The 20,847-nt window shown below is 41.4% G+C and overlaps 1 protein-coding gene across 1 annotated transcript in view; it reads right to left on the bottom strand.

The window, feature by feature from the left end:
* VEZT (vezatin, adherens junctions transmembrane protein) overlaps positions 1-20,847 on the bottom strand; it is a 132,416-nt gene that overhangs the window by 55,518 nt on the left and 56,051 nt on the right. The window lies entirely within an intron of this gene.

Here is a 20,847-nt window from a genome sequence, read left to right as displayed (position 1 = left end):
AGAACATGGTCCATGGAACAACTTCAAGCAGCATCACCATCATTAGCTGAAAAACCTGACTTCTCACTCATGCACATTTCCACTGATGTGGGAAAGGAAACATTCTAAATGAGGGAAGATAAAGGTAGTAAATGAACAAACTAAAAAAATTACCTATTTTTCATTTGTTTGGAAACAAAAGTCACTCCATCTATGTTTCATAAGATGGACTGTTGCTTTTTTAAGAGTTTATCAATTCTCTGATTAAAGAAGATGAGAGACTCCTAATATAGCCTATAATACTTCTGTAAAACTGGGATGAGAAACAACATCTTATTCCTTCTAGCTCCAGAAAAGCTTGGGCCATAACAATAATAGAGCTACTCTTGAGTTCTTGTAAGACTGCCATCTGAAATGCCACCAGAACAAGGCTTCCTGAGATTAATGATTCACTGGATATCTTTCCCTGGTGGAACTGGAAGGGTCAGTGCTCTGAGGGACTACAGTGAAATGGGAAGAAGTGGAATAGCAGGAGCGCTGGGTTCATTCACAATCCTCAATAGGTGTTCAAGATTTATTCACTATTTATTTACCAGTTCTGACCACTTTACACTCAAAACATTTCTTAACACATCACTGAGATGGAAAATTTGACCTTAAGAGGATTTGACTTAAAATAACTGATGTAGCAAATTCCACCTGAAGAAATTTTATAGAAAGATGTGGGAGGGAGAGTCTGGGCCAAAATGTCTTCAGTTACCCTGCTGGCATGAGAGAGAGTCAGTAAAAAGTTATGAAGAAGGCATCACCAGGAGCTTTCATTGAGTCAATTTAATATGACTGTGGGTCTCCTCTTTCTAAGACTCAGGTCTGACTCATTTAGAAACAACTCAGACACATACACCAGATGTATATGGTACTTTACAATCTTATGGCCCCATCTGCAGTATGTATTCAGGCCTGGGGCCCCCAGTACAGGGATGACATGGAGCTCTAGGAACAGGTCCAGAGGAGGGCCACTAAGATGATCAGAGGGCTGGAGCACCTCTACTGTGAAGAAAGTTGAGGGAACTGGGCTTATTTAGCTTGGAGAAGAGAAGGCTCCAGGGAAACCTCATTGTGGCCTTCCAGTACTTGGGGAGAGTTCAAACAGGAGGGGGAATGGCTGTTTACGAGGGTGGATAGGGATAGGACAAGGGGGAATGGTTTTAAACTGAGACAGGGGAGGTTTAGGTTAGATATTAGGAGGAAGTTTTTCCCACAGAGGGTGGTGACACACTGGCACAGGTTGCCCAAGGAGGCTGTGGATGCCCCATCCCTGGAGGCATTCAAGGCCAGGCTGGATGTGGCTCTGGGCAGCCTGGTCTGCTGGTTGGCAACCCTGCATATAGCAAGGGATTGAAACAGATGATCATTGTGGTGCTTTTCAACCCAGGCCATTCTATGATTCTATGATGTGATTCTATGATTATTGTCCTCCCTTCTCCAAGCACATTATTTCTCTTTAAACACTACTGGGCCAAAGCAACTGATTATTTTTAAAGGGCAAACTTTCTTGAAAATGGATGCAAGGTGACATTTGCTTACATCAGATTACTGGCTGCAGTTGATGGCATTTTGTATACTTGTATCTGTACAACATGAAAAAAAAAAATCTACAATTTTAGGTAAATCAGCATTTGCCTTTGTACTTTACCTTTTGTTTCCTATTCATTAAAATAATCTTTACCCTGAATTTTGAACTTAAAAAGTGCTTCACAGTTACAGTCAGCAAAAATCTCTCTATGTGTATAATATATATATAGATCAATTATTTCCTCTTCCAAAAATCAAAGTAAGCACTCTTGAAGCAATTAAAATATTTCTACTTTTTCCAGTTGTCAGCAATCCAAATAATTACAGGTACTACACTGTGAAACTTCTCCAAACAACAAAAATTTAAATCCCCTAGAATGAAAACTGAACCATCATTGCAGAAGAAACAAATGCTCTCTTTGCAGCCCATGAAGCATGCCAGCTATTTGTCTTTCTTCAGGTGATCGGTTTTAATCATCAAATCATAGAATAATAGAATCTTTAGATTGGAAGGGGCCTCTGAGAGCCATCTAGTCCAACACCCCTGCAGTGAAACAGGGACACCACAGCTAGATCAGGTTGCCCAGGGCCTTATCCAGCCTCGCCTTGAAAGTCTCCAGGGATGGGGCATCAGCCACATCACTGGGCAACCTGTTCCAGTGCCTCACCACCTGCACTGGAAAAGATTTTTTAAGACTAGTAATGTTTTTTTAGAGTTGAGTTTTGTTAGTAGCCATTTTCACATCCCTGCACTCTCTGTGAAGGTTCTTTGCCCCAACAAGGGCTCTCCCACACTAGCCCAAGGAAATTCTTCTGATTCTTGTCTCTCTAGCCCTCAGAAATGTTTAGCCTCAGAGACATGTTGGTTTATTTTGAAAGGGAGAGGTAAAACCTACTGCACAGGGATAAATCTGAAAGAGAAGGAGCATTTTCAGGTAGACTAAAATTAATAGTCACATTGGTGGCATGATAGAATCTGCAACATTTTTAGAGAATACAGAATATTGGCATGCAAACTGAGATTTTGTTAAAAAGGAAAAACAATTACATGAATCTTCAGCTGGTGAGCCAACCAACCACAAGTAGAGGCAAGAGTTGGGCTGTTTTTGACTCATGCAAGAAATGAATGAGACCAAAATCTGGCACAGAATGAAAAAGAAACTTCAGTTTTAACTGCAGATAATCATACAACTGTGGAGAAAAGTGGCCTACCTGGTGTCTACTCCAATGTAAGGAGGTAGGGAAAATAAAACCACAGCAGTCCTGCCATAGCAACCTTCTGGCTGAAACAAGCAAAATAATAATAATAATAAAAAATTTAAAAAAATCACAAGGGGGCACAATATTGAAAATATTTATTTTTTATATGAAGTATCTTACTGAAGGTATGAAGAAGGAGCTCTTTGTGGAATTAATTTTATATTAAATCAAACCTGTATTTATATTTTTCAGATGGGCCTATATTTTTGTGTCCTTTTTCTGTAAGAAAAGGACTGATAGGTGGTTTACTGTTTGTTACGTGTGTTCAGCTGTTACTGTGTATGTTCAGAGCATTTGTTTGGATAAAAAGATGTGAGCAGTGCAATGAAAAATACAGCAGTTTCATTTGTGTCATACCTTACTTTTTTTTTTCCTTTGTCCAGGTTAGAAGAAGGCAGAATTCACTATTGCAACTATTTCTAGTGATGGCTCTGTCAGTTAGAGGTATATATTTTTAAATTACAGTTCATTCTGACAATAGTAGTCAGGAGGTGTTTGTATCTCTGATGCATTTGATAGTGCTATGTCAGCGTGAGCACCACTGGACACTAAATGGAACCATTATGTTGTTCATTATGTTTTTCCATTGATATTTTTTAAAGCCAAAAAGGACAGAGCTGCTGTGGAGAAATGAAGTTCTGGAAGCAACCACAAGCCATGTGAATGACATCAGTGCAACCAGAGAGCTGAGGCATTTACAGAAGATCTGGAGTGTTCTGGATGACTGGCTGCAGTATGATCAGGCACGGTCAGAGAAAAGCTGAGGTTTGGTTGTATGGGTTTGGTTATGTCTCAGCAGGTACTGGAGTAAACTAAACAGTTCTCTGAAAGTCAGCCCCAGCCTGGCCATCAGAGATCCCCAGCACTGCTGGCTTGAGCACCAAACTAGGCAGGAGGCTTATGGGTGGCCTGTTTCTCAAACTGGTGACAAGTACTTTGATACGTGGTTCTCTGAGGTCAGCAGATATACTTCTATGCTGAGCATTTCCATACAGCATGGCACTAAAATTGCAAGTGCTGTAGGAGTCCCCTCCAGTATTAGAACAGTATTAGTGCCACTGCATGTGGACTGGTCAGTTCAGTGGGGATTGGGTGGCTTAATACAGACACAGCAGCACACTGATGATGTGCTGTTCCCAGGGCCAGGTTAACACCTTGTGTGGTGCTGCACTGAGCCCAGTGCATCCACCTGTTCAGGGATCTCTGCAGTGAGGTGCAGTGCACAGTACAGGTGTTTGTGTTCATGCTGAGCACAGACAGAGAATTTCAGCCCTATGCTGAGGCAGTTTCTTGGACAGGTAATGAATGACCTGTCTGCTTCCCCACTTCCCTGGTACTGCAGTTCTGTTAGACTGAGACTATTGGACATAAAGGACAAAAGGTTTGGAAAAGAGGAGAAAAAGTGTGTAGTAACCACAAGCCTCTTCTGAAGACTGTTGTTCCATATGTTTTAGATGTAACATTTATATGAACTGTCTGCGTAATCCACTGTAAGTACATATAACCCCTGGCAGCATGAAAGCCAGGCCTCGGCAGAGGGCTAATGGAAGCTTGACTGCAGCCTTGAAAGTGAGGGAACTAAAATGATTTAGAGAGCTTGTGCAGATGCATTACATGCCATGGGAATCATTCTGTGAGAGTTTGATACATAAAAGTCTCCTTAATAATAGAGATAAAAGCTATAAGCACATGCTCTTGCTTATTGAGCATGGCTCAGTAAAATTGGAACAGCCTGAATTCTGTATCTTTCCTGATTAATTTAGCAAAAGAAACATGCCAGATAATGATTGGGAAGACAGAATGAGCATGTCCATATTCCTTATACAGGATTCATTTTCCATTTTCTGGACCACTGTCAACACTCAGTTATTTTCTGTGACTTGTATGTAACCTGTCCACCAGAAAGACCAGTCAACCTGCCAGTTAGTTATACCTAATCCAGCAGACGAGGTCTTGTTCAGGGCAGGAAGAAGAAAGTGTGAAAATGTAAGGATCAGATTTAAGATCTATCATGTGAGTTAAAACTTTAACCTTACCAGATCAAGAGAGGTGATTTTTCCAAGCTATTAAGCACTGGTGAGGCCACACCTGAAGTTCTATGTGCTGTTCTGGGTTCCCCAGAGAGACATGCGTCTACCGGAGGGAGACCAATGGAAGGCCACCAAGGTGATTAAGGGACAGCAACACCTCTCCTTTGAGGAAAGACTGAGAAACCTGGGACTTTTCAGCCTAGAGAAAGCTCAGGGGAGATCTCATCAATGTCTATAAATACCTAAAGAAGGGTGCAAAGGGGCCAGGCTCTTTTCAGTGGTGCACAGTGCCAGGACAAGAGGCAATGGGCACAAACTGGAACACGGAAGGTTCTGAACTACGAAGTACTTCTGTGCTGTGCATATTTTCCAGAGGGGCTGTGGAGTTTCCTCTTTGGAGATCTTCAAAAGCTGCCTGGACATGGGCCTGGGCAGCCTGCTCTGGATGTTCCTGTTTGAACATAAGGTAAGATCAGATGGAGCCATTGGTGCCTGCCAACCTCAGCCATCCTGTGATTCTGTAATTTTGTGATTCACTTTCACTATTATTTTTCCAGTCTGGATCACACAGCAGTTGATTCACAATTATAAGCACACAGAACACCATCAGTTACCAAATCAAGGTCACTGATTTCAGCAGTGGTGGTGTGTTTCAGGAATCAGCTGCACACACATTAGGAAAATATCTGAGCATCCTCTTCGACCCCTAAGAAAAGGTACAATTCAGTCTGCAGGTTTTCTCCCAGTTACCTTGGTTGTGCAGAGATCACAAGGGAGGAGGAAAGAGAACAGCCAAGCTCCCAAGTCCGAATGTCCCCTCCTAGATCAAATGAAGTTGACTCTTCCATCTGGCATGCAGCAGGAGCCACACTCTTACCCTCTCAAGTAAGGAGAAGAGGAAGAAATGAAACTATTCCCCCAAGCCACTAAATGGTTCTTTCTTGACTGCTTACTTAAGCCATACAGACAGAATTTACATTATTTTTCCCTATCATTAGTAGTACTTCATAGCCTTCACGTATCCCTGCATTATACTGTAAAAGCACAACAGCAGTGACAAACAGCAGTTGGGAGGGTTTGGAAAAATGCCTAGAAAAGATATTTTAAGAAAAACCTTTCAGCAAGTAAGATTAACTCTTTTTTTTTTTTTTTTTTTAATGATGTGTTGAATTTGAGATAGTAGCTTCCAAAAAGGTGTGTTTGAGTGCAGTGCCTCCCTATATCAGCACTTAGGAAGATGGAACCTTGTGTGTCACGCACTTGAATGACACTCTGCTCTTCCAAGTGCCATCACCTCTTGCTTACAATGTATAGGCAATCTGAGCTTCACGCTGGCTTTCTCAGAGCTTGCTTAGAGTTCTAACTATGCTATTTCATTTTGCTTCTTAAAATACCTAGGGGAAATCAGACAAACAGAGGAAATATTATTTCCAGCATCTTTCCCCAGTCTTTTCAAGCACAAGACAGTTTGTATTTCATTTCAAATTATCTGCTACTCTCTGACAAATATCTTTTTATTCAATCCATTAAACCAAAGAGGTTTGCATCTTCCTTTGTAATTATCTGCAATCTGGTTTCATCCATCCAGATGTATCATACTAATGCAAGATCCATGTCTGTTTTGTTTTATCATTAAGCTTTTACTTGTTTGCTGTTATTCTTTCCTACAGGTCTTCTGCTTCACTAAACAGCAATATAAAAACAGAGAGGCTGCATACGACTCAGTTCAATTTAAGTAAAAGGAAGAGTGTACTGAATGTCAGTAATTCACTACTAGGTAAGCAAATTTATGTTAAGATTGTACAGTGATGGCTCCAGTGTAAACATTGATGGTAGTAGTTTACTACCAACACATTTCTGGAAATGATTTAATATTTTACCCATGCCTCCAAGCCTTTACACCATTGTATAGGATACATTGCATGTGGAGGAAAAGCAGAAATAACTTTTCAAACCTAAGTAATCCACAGCAGCCATTAATCCACAGTGCCTGCAGTTTTTTACAACAGGAAAACAAGATGACACAATTTCTTACTGTATTTTTGGCTCGAGGATCCCTTATGTCATTGAGAAAAGATTGCATTTATTGGTAACTTTTCTAAACAAGCAAAATTAAAGGAACAAAGTGCTTTTAATTTCACATGTCTAGCCAGTAGCTCAACTCACAAAGAAGAAATATCATGAAACTCAAGCATTTTATGATTGCTCCTGGGATTCTGAAACCCTGATCTTGTTTTACATAGCTGAAAACCAAAATTTTCCTTATTCTCCTGCTGTCCATGAGATCACTTATGTTCTCTCTATTCTGGTCCGTTTAGTTTAGATTGACTTCCTTTTTCCTTCAGGTCCCTCCAGCACAATAGATGTACAGCAAATGTTTAACATAGGGCTGTACTCCTCTTTTTAGATGTTTTTCTCTTGTCACAGCCATTAAGGGACTGACCCAACATCTCCAAATACAACAACAATCCCTCCATCAACTTCAGAAGGCCTCAGGGGAGGCTTGTGGACTTTATATTCTGTTGTTTTCCTACTCCCCTGGTCCTAACTTTTCACTGGGTTTGCTCTTGCTATGCATAAGTGTTCAAAGATACTTTACCAGAGCAGTATGGCAGGAACTTAATGATGAAATTATGTCTTCATTAGCTGAAAGGAAGGCTCTGGGTTTTGCCACTTCTGCTGCATGCCTTGGCCTCCAGGCCCAAACAACTACAGAATCCTTCCCCCACCTCAGAACCAAAGGGCTTCTCAAATGCATGACTCTTCACAACATTTGGAGAAGACAAATAAAACCAACACACATATGTGGCACATACACACGAATATAAGTGTACTACAATCAGCTGTTGCAGATAAGAGGTGCTGTGAGACCTTCAAATAATAAGGGAGTATCCTTTGACATCAGTTCTTGGCTGCTACCCTTGGCTGCTGGGCCAGCTCCTCCGATTACAGCACACCCATCTTGCTCCTCTCTCTGCTTGGTTTCAGAGGCGGGGCTTTTGCAGAAGCCAGCAGCTTCACAGAACTGGTGCTTGCATCAGACCTTAAGAAATACCTGAAACATTTGGATGACTGCACGCCTTAGGGCCTGGGCCTAAGAGATGATTGAAAATGATTCCTCAACCTTTTCTTGATTTATTTGGCAATCTAACTTGCTAATATTTTCCCCTCTGTTTTTCCTCTCTGTGACAGGAACAAGCTGTGGGTCACATCCCAGACTGCCTCTCCTGCTGTGCTTCGAAGAGTTGTGATGGGGGAGGAAGGGAAGACATGCAGGTGTAGCAATCATGGAATTCTCTATGTCAGACCTGGAGTATGATCACCTCATTAGCAACATGGTGGCCTTTAAGGAGCAGATTGTAGTGGTCTGTGTCTCATCTTCACAAAGAAAAGATCCCAGTGAAGATGAAATAGAGCAGCTGTATGAAAGACAGAACAAAAACAGAAGTGTGCCTTGTGCTGAGGTGGGTTTTATTAGTAGGCTGGTTTTCCTACATGTGGTAGAACACTTCAAGATCCTTTTTGGAATAATTATCTTTTTATCTGTTTGCTAAAATATTGCTCACTACTTGTAGGGGCAGAAGATTTCTGAAAGACAGAATTCCAAAGGATTATGGCAAATCAGTAGAGATGTTGCATATTGGGTAGCTACCACTCCTGGAGCAGTTTCTTCTGAGGAAAATATACTCTCAAACAGAAACTGAGAAATTTAGAAGCCTCTGCCATCAAATGTACACAGCGAAGAACTGCTGCTACCTGTTCTGAAAGAGAAAAATAATGCAATTGACTTCTTAAGGACTTGTTTGGAAGGAACTGCTGGCTTAATTGATCATGCAAAACTTTCCATCTACTTAATGATACCATTGTACCTCCCTTGTTTTTTCAGGGTTGTCTGGACTCCTTTTGCCTCCTCAATTACAACATCACCTCTGCTAACGCATTTACAGATCATAAAGGTTCCTTGTTGGAGAAGAGACATAATGTAGCTCCTGGCATGTTTTTGGTATGTTAAAACTGTTACTGTCAATGATTTAACTTTATAATGCTATCATTGTTATCTAGTTAAAAAAAATGTCTTTGGGATTGCCACATGCCACCAGCATTTGGGCCAGCAGGAGAGCAGAATGCTACTCCTCCTGCAGAAGTACAGGATGTGAGCATGGCGGCCTCACTCTTGTCTCTTATCAGTTCAGGATTTATGGTACATCACGTCATTCCCAATCCACCTGCAAAGGGCAAGAAGCCTTTGCCACTTGCTACAGCCTTACAAAAGAAACACAATTTTTTCCTGTGAATGTCAGTAGTTAGATGTAGCGAGCTATGCACTGATCCCCATCCCCCACGTCATCTGTGGCAAAAAGTTTAAAGCATATCACACAAAAGTGTGTTTCAGTACGTAAAAAAGGGAAAAAAATCTTCAACAGCATTCTGAGAAATACCCCTTGGAAATCAGGAGAAAGTCTAAGATGAAGAATGGAGTGAAGTTGGGTTTAAAGCACTTATATTGTTTTCATAGGTGTTCTGAAAGCTTTAGAATTTCTTGCAGGAGATGAATTGATTTTTCATAGTTGGTTTGTTATATCAAAGCTCTGCATGCAAGGCATGCACTGTGTGTCTTACAATGTATTGTCACAATACTGTGGAGAGAGGATTCTCCAGGTCTTGTTCACCTTTGTCACAAGTTATCATTAGGCTAAGACTAAACAATCTTGTTTTGCATCTCACAGAACTGCATTACAATTGGATGTTAAAAATCCTCACATCTTTCCGCAACACGGATTGCTCGGTTATTTTAGTCACTTTCTCCCAGTAGGAGAGAGCTCCCACAAACTGTTGTTTGGTAAGTCTTTGTCCACTTCCTTAATAGTGGTGAGGAACAAGTGCTGCATCCTGTGTTCGCTTTGTACATTTTTAGCAGTGACCATGGCACCAGAACAGAGGAGCTTTCAGATATCCTCTCACTTCAGCTACTGCAAAGTTAGGGCTATTTCTGTCAGTTAGAAATGAGCTATTCCTGCAAAAAGGAAAACTCTGCATGAGGACACCCATCTGTGAACAACTTCTCTGTCCACTGGGTGACACCAGCAGACTGTCTGACATTGTTTGCAGTATATGAAACCACAGAATACATACATGAAGATGAAATTCCAGCCACCCCACTTCTTTCATCCTGATAATAATAATTTCCTCCCTTCTTGGTGGCAAAGTGACATAAATAGGGCAAGCAAAATGCAACAAAAACACCCAATACTTCCAATCCCACTTGCTGTAGTTTACAGAGCAGAAGGAGACAAAGCAGGCAAATACCCTGTAAAGTCACAATGCATTAATGGCCTGCTGCACAAAAAAACTGAGATGACACATGTTAGTACGAATCACCCACTGCTGATGAGAACGATTGCTAATGGCTCTGAGGAACCAACTTAGCCAGCTACAGAGGTGCACTTTGATTCTGTTGTTACATTTTTGTGTTCCCGCTTGGAAATAATGCATTATTTTAAAAAGAAAAATCAGGATAACAAGCAATATCTTATGACTGATGAATAGCTTGTCCTTAGAAAAAGTTTGTAGGCTTCTTTTGTTTTAAAAAGCATTTGCCGACATTAGATGGCATTGATTTTTTTGTTACTTCACCCTTAACCCACTGCTACAAAGGAAAGTCATCAGCACAAGATCAGGTTCAGTCGGTACTCAGGTACACAGAGATAGGAACTAAACATTGTGAGGAGTAACCAGAAATCCAATTATCTTGTCAGCATGGCCTTAATTACAGCTATTTAAAAACTGAATGTAAAGACAAGGTGGCCACTTCTTTTGCCTGAACAAAGCTCTGTTATTTGAGGAAGAATGGAGTTTTCTTTTAAAAGGAAAGTGCTAAGAGTCATTTCTACCAATACTCCTAATGTCTCTCAGATGACAAATAATCAGCCCAAGCAAATAAACAGTCCCAGGAGTGTGAGCCAGTTTCACCTGTTACAATCCCTATGATCTTCCAGATGATAGCTGAGCAGTGAGCACCCTACGCAGATGGAGCAGCTGCCTTTGCTGTTTGCAGGGATTCATCCCATCCTCAAGCAATTCCCAGTCAGACTTACCCAGCTGCTACAGTGCTCACCCAGAACAGGTTCACCTACCAACAAGACCAGAACAGTTGCATGGGACTGGCTTGGAAGGGCAAAGCTCAACCAAAGGCACGCTGCCTGAGCATGAGCATTCCCTGTGGACCAAAGGAAAGCTGCCAGAGGTGACAGCTCCATCTCTCCTCATGTTACCTACATAGGGAGGTGACTTGCAAAGGACAGGAAGAAGACAAGAAGCTTTAGGTTGCAACTCTGTCAGAAGCCACCAATTGGAAAGGGCCAGAGCATTTTACATAGTCAATTTCAGAGCAGCTCAAAAGTAAATGATAACTTGAAGAAGTTATGGAGCTTGTAATGGGCCATTGCTCTTTTCTGCTGGTCAACAGCACTGCGTCTGCCATAGAAACGGGCCCAGGCTGCTTGAAATTTAGAAGTAATGATCAGATAAGGACAAAGTCCCTACCTTTAGGGTACAATACAGCTCTTTTCGTAGTTCTGAAAAATCAGTAGTGCAAAAGACATTAAGACACCCTGTCACAGGCAGCATCAGAGAGATTGTGCAAAGATCAGTAACTGCTCATCAGTTGCTGCATGAAATTCTCTGGCAATAAATTTACACGGGAGAAAAGATTCGTAATTACTTATACAAAGATGGACACAATAGCTGTAAAAGCTTATCAAAGAGATCTGGGATTTGTTTGTAGACCTATCTCTGAACACCTTAGATCAGTGCAATACACACCATACACACTTATTGTTTAGTGAAAGGGTAAATAGAGAGGAAACATTCCTCAGATTGTGATATACAGCACGTGGCTTGTCTTCACTGCATCTCAAAAAAGGATATAACATGGAATGGCTGTACACTGAAGGAAGAACTGAAAAGAGTAACTTACTAAAGAAACAGATGAGATACGAAAAAACTTATAAAAAGAAAAAATGGAGTGGCAAAGGAATAAGAAATAATTGTCCATTGTTTCTTACAGCACAGGAACGACCAAGCACCAATGAAGAGATAAGCAGCAGATGTAAACCTAAAGGAAATTCTTTTTCTCACAGCACGTCATTAAATTGCGGAACTATTTGCCACAGGATGTTGTGGAAGCCAAAAGACATAAGTGTACTCAAGATGGAATTAGATACATTCCTGAAGGTTAGCTCCATTGGCAGCTATGAAACACAATGCCAGTGTTTGCTTAAAGAAATCCCTGAGTCGTTAATTCCTTATGGCTAGTATGGGTCCAGGGTAGGACCTGTAAATGCTCTTCCAGCCTTTACTCAGCTCCTAGACACTTGCAGGGACAGGATGCTGGGCGGCCTCGATGAGCCTCTGATACAGAGCTGTGCAGCCATTCTTGTATCAGCATATGCCAGGTTGTTGCTGTAATTTGGGTAAAGCTCCTGTAAGAGGATTAGGGGGCAAAAACGCACAGAGTTCACAAGAAGGTTCTTGGCCTCATCTTCAGCTACACACACATCACATGTTTCAGTTTTGCATATTCCTAATTTTTAAAGCTTCAATAATGCAAAAGTGACGTCCCTAGGAGAGGAAGGTTTCTTTCAAATTGTGTACAAGTAGGACTACAAATTCATTTAATTTTACTTGTTTTCTTTTGGAGGCAGATTTGTCTGGCTTCAAACTGAAAACATGCTTGTCCTCTGTGTTTAATGACTCCAAAGGGTACCCCTAGCTCACTCCAAAGGACAGGGCCCATCATTAATTTCTCACTAAAATAACCATTGTTCAGCTAAATAAATACAAGTGAGTTTAAGGGAAGGAATTCATGCCTTCAAAGGAAAAGGTTTAAGTTCAAATTCTAATCAATTAGGCAAGAAGGAAATGTTGGTTGATATTAACCACTTTTAGTCAGCTTTCTGTGCAGCCTTAGATGCCTCGAGGAAATCCTTTTGCAGAAGTATGACTACAATACAGCTGCTGTCAGGGGCAGCTGCTTCTCTCTGAGCTTGGTGTGGGCTTCCTGCCACTGTGACAGTCCTCTCTCTCCTGCCCCATCTGAATGTCTTCAGGCGGGATTCAGCTCCTGTGCCTGCAGAATGCTGTAGACTTGAAGGTAGGAGGCAGAAGGTTTTATTGCTGTTGGTATTTACTATTATTTTGCAAAAGTTGTCGTTTTGAAAAGGATTTGTTCTGTGCTGAGTTAAAAACAAAATAACACATTGCAGTTAAAGATGAAACTTAGCTGATACACTTGCTTTCATTCATTAGTACCATAATACATGGAACAATGGTTGGATATCGTGAGAGCTAGCTGGGAAAACAAGCAACGAATGATTACTTTTCTGATTACCTCTGGATGTGAGTGGGGCCCAGCAGCACCATTCTTACAGGGGAATGTTTTACACTTTCCGGAGCAGTTAGACTGATACAACAGAGAGAAGAATGGAACCTGCAGTCAAAAGCAGATCCATAGGGCTGGGAACGTAATCCTGCACTCTAAGAATGCCACAGGAGCTGGAAAGTTGCTTGTACTGGGCTACAGCTTTCACTGGCACTGTGGTCCTGTGGCCACAGATGGAAGGCAGCTGCTCTGATTTCAGGCCATGTGTCCAGGCTCCCTGCTTATCCCAGGCATGACACAGATAACAGGTCTATGCAGCAAGAAGCCATGTGCCTGGCAACCTTCTGCTGAGTGTGGAACAAGGGAATGATATGCAAGGGAGACAGAAGAGGAAAAATAGAAAGGAAACAAAGCAGGAAGGGGACAAAGGTTGCCCTCAGAAGCACCTGCTGGATTTTTCATTAGTGGTGAAATTCATATGCACGTAAACCAGACATCTGAAGAGAAATGAGCCATCCAAGCATGAACACAAGGTGTACGATGAGGTACTGGGGAATCCATTTCACCCCCCCACTGAAAATGTAAATATGCACAAACCTTCTAGAAAAAGCCAAGTGTAACCACAGCCTGGCCTTAGCATCTCCCAATGTTCCCATCCCTAGCCAGCATTCAGGCACGCATGTCTCACAGAATGGCTCAGGTTGGAAGGGACATTAAAAGATCATAGAGATCCAAGCCCCTGCTTGGACAGGGATAGAAGATGTAAGGAAGATGTCATGAAATTTACTGGTGACATGGTTGCTGCCATTCCCAGACTGCTGCAGGTTGTCAGCATAGTGATAAGGGGCATTACATGTTTCTAAGTGGTTGTACAAGGCAAGATAAACTATCACTATAAGGACCTTCACAAATGAGTTTTTCACAATTCTTATCCCATGAAAGAAAATAGCATTGCCCTGAAAAAAGTGAGGGAAAATCACAGCAATCCATTTCATTACATCTGATTTCAAGATCCAAAGTCTTTAAAAGAAGACTGGGTTCTGTAATTGCATTTGCTGTGACTGAAGACTTGCCAGCTTCTTAAGTGCCCTCATTATGACACAGGCTGAATGTTTTGAGCTGATTCTGCAGCTTATCAATAGCATGAAAGAAATTTGTGCTGTTTCAGGCCATTCAGTGAATTTGAACTTCTCTTGATCCAAGAGCTGAATGAGAGCCTTCTGGGGACACTATTCAAAATTCTCTTGGCCATTTTCTGCTGCAGGCAATCAAAATGATAATGTTTTTGCTAATGTTTCTCCAGCAAAAGTAATGCGTATGAGATCAGCCCAGGCTGTGGAATCTTCTGTTTATACACAGTACCTGACTAGATGCCCAACAATGGTTTGTACAGCTTTCAGTTTCACAAAAGCTATTCCACAAGGGCCAGAAATCAGAAATTTACAGGATAATTCGCCTCAAAGCTTCTACTACTCTTATCATTGACTAGCCATTTATTTGTTTGCTTAGGTACAATTAATGATTCAATATACAATTCAAAATCATTCATCCGTTGAACAATAACACTCTTTTCATTGTCATCCAACTGAACAAACAGTGCTATTGTTCAAATTTAGTTAGGCAGACCTGCAGCAAGAGTTCTTAATTTCCTTCATAGTCAAGAGACAACTAACGGAGTCTATCTCCATTCCCACCAGCACACAATCAGTTCACTGGGCCATCAGTGACACAGAACTTGAGACCTACTAAACAGACCCAGTGATAGAGCAGCTACCATGTCAAAAATACACCTCATATTGCCTGACAGGTTTCCCTATTCCATTTTTCTTTCTGCAGTTATAGTCCACTGGTTCTTGCTTTGTTTATCGTGGCCATGGTAAACAGACTGTTGCCTGTCTTTGTGTAGTAGATCATCTTTGTGTCCCTCCTGTCCCATAACTGCACTCACACACAGCCTTCACTTCTATATGTTAAAGAAGCACAGTTGACCAGTCCTTAGAGGTCATATTTTCTGGAGCTCTGCTTATTCTTGTGGTGGATTCCTGCTTGTTGATAACCCCTTGGCCACCCCAGCCAGGTGGAGCTTACAATCATACTCTGTATTTCACAGCTTAAATACCTATTTGCACATGCCACAGTGATGTAAAAGGCATTTGTCTCCATCAGCACAGATAATCTGTAACATGAAAAGGACAGTCCAACTCCTTGTTGGTACACAACCAGCCCAAGAAGGGTGGTACTACAAAACCTAATCAGATAACAAAGCCTTCATTAAATGTATTTCAACTCTGGCAATTACATTTAAATGAACTTCAGCATGATATTTTTTTTTTCCCTTGAACATATGAATGTATATACAAACAGATTTGTCAAGTGGTTGCTCTAAGGGGCAGTTTGAATCAACAGAATTATTTCCGTAGTATAAATATGGGAAGTTTGCTAATCTGCATGAAATGTTCCTAGACAAAAGGAAGAAGGAAATTAACCTCGAGAATGACCATCTCAGTCAGAAAGTAGGGCAAAGAGAACTTGTGATAACTTGAAAGACAGCCCCATTTTACTCCATCAGTCAGCTGGAAAGATGCAGAAGGGGACGGAAAGGGAAAAGTATGGGATGAACTCCCAAGACCCTACTGTAGATTGTTTAATGTCTGTGTTTAGTATTTAAAAGTTCCCATTCTCCAAAAGGTTACAAAGAATCAGGACTGATATATATTTATATATATGTATGCAACCTACTGTTGCCAACAAAAAAAAAACATTTTTTATTTTGATTTTTTTTAATGTTCTGACATATTACTGCTCTGAGGTTCAGAAATTCATTAGTATTAAAGTTCATCTTTGACCTTTCACCCTTTTATGTGGAAGAATTAGTTGGGGAGAAAAAAACATTCCTCTTTGCCCTGGCTTGCTCGTCACGGCTCCCTCAAGAATTTCAGTCCGAGGCCATTTGCCAGAACTATGTGGAGCCCCAAGAGAAGGAAGAACCTCCTCCCACTCCAAAATGCAGCCATCCAAGTTTTTCTCTCAGCTTTCACTAAAAGCTTGAGCTTTATAATACTCTGGACTTGACTCACTCTGGTAGGGCTACACCAAGGTTACACCATGGAGAGAAGGCACAACCTGATTGCAGGCAGGAATAACAAAATTCCCCCATGTCTTATCTCCACAGAATCAACCAGGTGAATTGTAATGGAAGGGGCAGCAGTCCCCTGGCAGCAATGGGCAGTGCCAGAGGCAGCCTGCTCAGCCCTGCTCTTAGAACAGCTTCAAGGCATTGCATGCTACTGCATCAGATTTTGCATCTTTACAAGAGATTTATCCACTACCTCCATCAGCCTCTTCGTTTTGTACAATTACAGAACACTGCTATCAGAATGTAGCAATGCTATCTGTAGGCTTTTCACCTTAGCCAGGCTGAAAGGGAGTCAAAGCTCTAAAGAAAGTAACAGAAATGGTGCATGCCCACCAGGTTCTGGCAGTGGGAGGATGCCAGTGGTTAGCTCAACACAGTTCTGCCAAATGACCTCGGACTGAAATTCTTGATGGAGCCATGACAAGCAAGCCAGCCAAAGAGGTGTGTTGGGTGTTGCACTTACACAGGTCAACATAATGCTTCAGCAGCAGGAGAAAATCATTTCAGTTATCACTATGGGGAACCCAAAGGCTAGAACAGACCAAGGAGTAGGGACAACACCAAAGCAGAAATTCCTTGCATGTGAAGCAGAGGCAGAAATCCGGGCTATGGGTGGACAGAGGCTGCTTCTTTTGCTCTCTGTGCTTTCACCATAGGCAAGGAAAGAGTGTGCAGAACTGAGGGAGAGCAATAGCAGAAGTATGAAGGAGAAGTATGAGAACCTGGATGTCAAATCAGAAGGACCAGTGCAATGAGAAGCAGGTAATGGAAGGGGGAGCAGCCTAAGAGAGTCAGTTATGGGGAGCAAGATAGGATTCTGACAAATGCAATAAGCATGGCAAGGAATGCATGTACAGATAAAGTAGGAGGAAGAAACTGAAATGAGGATAGGAAAACCAAGAGAAAGTTAGAAAAGTCAGAATGTATGAGTGCAGAGTTCATCTGAAGGGGAAAACAGATGAAGCGTTACAGCCACAGAATCACAAGCTTAGCCGAATGTTATTGTCATCTCCACCTGCTGACGTACACCCAAAACTTCACCCCAAAGAGAGCTTTGTTATGATACAAACACAGCTCACGACATTTGATTTAAGCAAAGAAATGCAGAAATGAGGACATATATGACAGTGTAACAGTGAGCAGGTATGAAATACACTGTTCACTCCTTCCAATTCTGCATTGCTGTGAGTGCAGGTAAGGAGAGCTCTTCATTATGAGACACACTACTGGACTGAAAGAAAAATGTTTCAGTATAACATGGCTATTGCAAGAACTTTTGCCTATAAAACTGAAAAAAATTGATATAAAATACTTGTTTCTCTATCACCCACAAGCAAAGGCAGTGTTCTACATCATATTAAGTACTGGTTACATTACAGAGGAATAAATAATAGCATAAGACGAAAACGATTCAGTGGTTCTCTGGCTTTCCTTCTAGAGAATACTCATTGCATTGACTCAAACACAGAATCACCAAGGTTAGAAAAAAACACAAGATTATCCTGAAGTATTCAAAGATTCTTGACTCTTTGTCCTCCATGCTGAGATCTTCAATGAAATAATCCAGATGTTTCCAGCTGTGGAAGACTGAGAACATCCCACAACACAAGCAGCTTTGGATAGAATGTTTGCTTAAATGGTCCTTACTGTTTAAAATCCAATGAAGCCAGTTTTCACTTACACAAAGGCCCCTTTTCCACTGCCACAACAATGACAATAGGCCATCATGCCATCATTCCTACACTGACAGAAAAGGCTCTCACCTCCATTCATACGATATCTAAAACTTACAGGCTTTTCTTCATGCTCTAATTTTGAGACCATCCACATGGATATTCCACACATCGCACAGCTGCGTGGAACAATCTTTGCAACATGTTGAAAAAGCACTTGTTTTTTATCTAATTTGCTCTGGTTATTTTGAGTCCAGGGACTCAAAATCAAAGACTCTACCCAATAAACACATCAAAATCCAACAGAAACACTTTAAAATCCATGAGGAATTCTCCTTTCAGTTATTTATTACTGCAAATTGCACCACAAATCTGAGTTGCCTAAGAATTGTGAAGTTCTAGCACAAAACAGAAAAAAGGGGGGAAAAAAGTGTTCTTTCTCCTATGCCTAACTTAATTGTCTGTTCTCATCTTCAAATATGCCATGTTTGGCCATACCTAAACTGAAATAGTAACAGTGGACAGCGCTGGGTTTTGGCGGTCCATGAAGCAGTAAGCAAAACGCTGAGTTACGCACTCCAGTCAGCGGGGATTAGCCTCAGTGTTTTGAAAACTTAAAACTTAAGCCATAATAAAGTTGTAAGTCAGAGCTCCTAAGAACTTTGCTTGTTTGTTCCTCAACCCGTAGTTTTCATGTTTTCATTTAGAATAAATGGTTTTTTTTGCCTATTCTGCATTGTTTTCTTCTCTTGTTTGGCAGATGTACATTCAAGGAAAGCTACTCCTTGCCAACTATATTTTCAGTGGGTACAGCAAGTCAACTAAAGACCTTCAAAAACAAATAGCTAAGACAAGAAACAATTACCGCATGGGTTACTGTCTTCCAGCCGATTTCAGGTTCAGGTATTTACTTTCCATCGTCGTTTTTAATTGCTTTGTTCCAAGATCTTTGGCACTTTTCTTCAATGTCTTAAATAAAAAGCACCGTGACCCAAAGTAGCAAGTACAGCAGTTTTGGCATCAAAGTACTTTTGGTGCACTTACAAGTTCTCCTTCTTGTATAATCCTTCCTGTGTCATTCAGCAGTTGAGATTGCCTGCCCATAACTGCTGAGTTGCAGAACCGTTTTGAGTCAATCCTGACAGCTACTGGAAGAAGGAAATAAGAAAATGCGGGTGAAGGTCTTAGGCACATCCTTCATTTCTTTTGTACTACATCTGACAGACCTAGATGCTTTAAGGGCTGTTGTATTTACTTCCTGGCACTATCCATAACAATTAAACTGCTATTAAAAGACTGATTAATTACTTTAGTCAGATATCTTCCAGCAATGAGCTTCTTCATTTAAGTAATAATTGCACAGAAGCTTTAGAGGCATAACCTGGAAAAATAGCAGCTGAGGGTTAAATAATTCACATCTGCACACTGAGCACATAGCTCAGGAGGAGCATTCCCAGTAGCTAAAGCACATGCTGCAGCAGTTAGCTTTCTTGCAGAACAGTTCCCAAAGAGCAAATGAAAATGGGGCAGAAAAGGGAAATAGCAGCAACTTCTGCAATGTATTTCTTACGGAGCCTTTGAGAGCCCTATCATTATTTACAATTTGGTGGTGCTCCAAACAAGTAATCAGGCCTGAGCTTTAGAGAGCCTGGTATGAATGCAAAGGCTCCCACATTCCACCACTCGTTTAACCAAGACATCTTACTGGGTGTGATGCTGATGAGCAGTACTGTTAGAAACTGATAAGCAGTTGACAGCAATGATAGGAAAGAAGAACACATGGCATACTCCAAAACGCAGTGTGCACTCTCTTACTGAGCTGCTCCTAGCTATTAGGTCACAGATAGCAGGGCACGGAAAATCTGTGCCTTTTGTGCACTGCTTTTTAAGTTAAGAAAGTAATGCATCTCATTTGTATTAAGGATCAGAAAACAGCACATGCTAGACCATTCTTCTCTGAAGGAAGCTTATCGCTTCATGTGCACAGAAATCAATTACTGGTGTTGTAGACAAAACAAGGACCAAAATCGGCAGGTAACCAGCAGCAACATTTTCCAGTATATTAATTACTGGCATGATGTGCTTTCCCTCGCTGTCAGTGATAAGCTGCAGCCAGAACAGATTAGCTTTAGGCTGGGTGTTTTTGCAAACGCTCCTCTGAATGACTGGAAAGGCTGCAATGGTGTGGGAAATTCCATATGCAGATTCTTGTCTACACAAGAATTTTCTAAATATTTCCCACTGTGGCACCTTCCTTAAGTGCAGCTTTCCAAGTGAGCGCACGCAGTCACAGAGACAGGCGTTTGTGAAACCTACAGCTGAGTGTAACTGATGTCACAGGTTGTCACAGAGCCAGCACAGTTACTCTGTGTGTGTTTCTGCTCCTTGCTACCACAGCACCATGACAAGAAATCCTCAAATGCCACCACTGGGACCTTCCACAAGGGTCCTTTATGCACAGGCTGTGAGGACATGAGCAGGTGCAACTGGAGGCACAAAAAACAGTCTAAATGAAGGAGAAGGTGATGAAGAGCCAGAGAAAAAGCCAAGGCTAGGTGACATAGCTGTTTCCATACACTCTCATACAGTGCTAAAGAGGTGATTAATTTCATCCTTCACTAAGTGCCTAATTATAGACAAAACAGTAGGTTCTCCAAGAGTGGATGCTTTATGGTATTTTCCCTCTTGTCAGCCAATATACTGACTTCAAAAATTGTCAGATACTCAGCATATAGGTAGGTGCATGTGCACGTTCTGTTCAACTACTTACTTGATTTCAATGCCTCAGACTCTTCCTGTATACCATGCCATGAA

This window comes from Lagopus muta, chromosome 1, assembly GCF_023343835.1.
Source record: "Lagopus muta isolate bLagMut1 chromosome 1, bLagMut1 primary, whole genome shotgun sequence".
Taxonomy (NCBI): domain Eukaryota; kingdom Metazoa; phylum Chordata; class Aves; order Galliformes; family Phasianidae; genus Lagopus; species Lagopus muta.
Note: the sequence above shows the minus strand (reverse complement) of the source record. Positions and strands in the feature narration are given on the sequence as shown.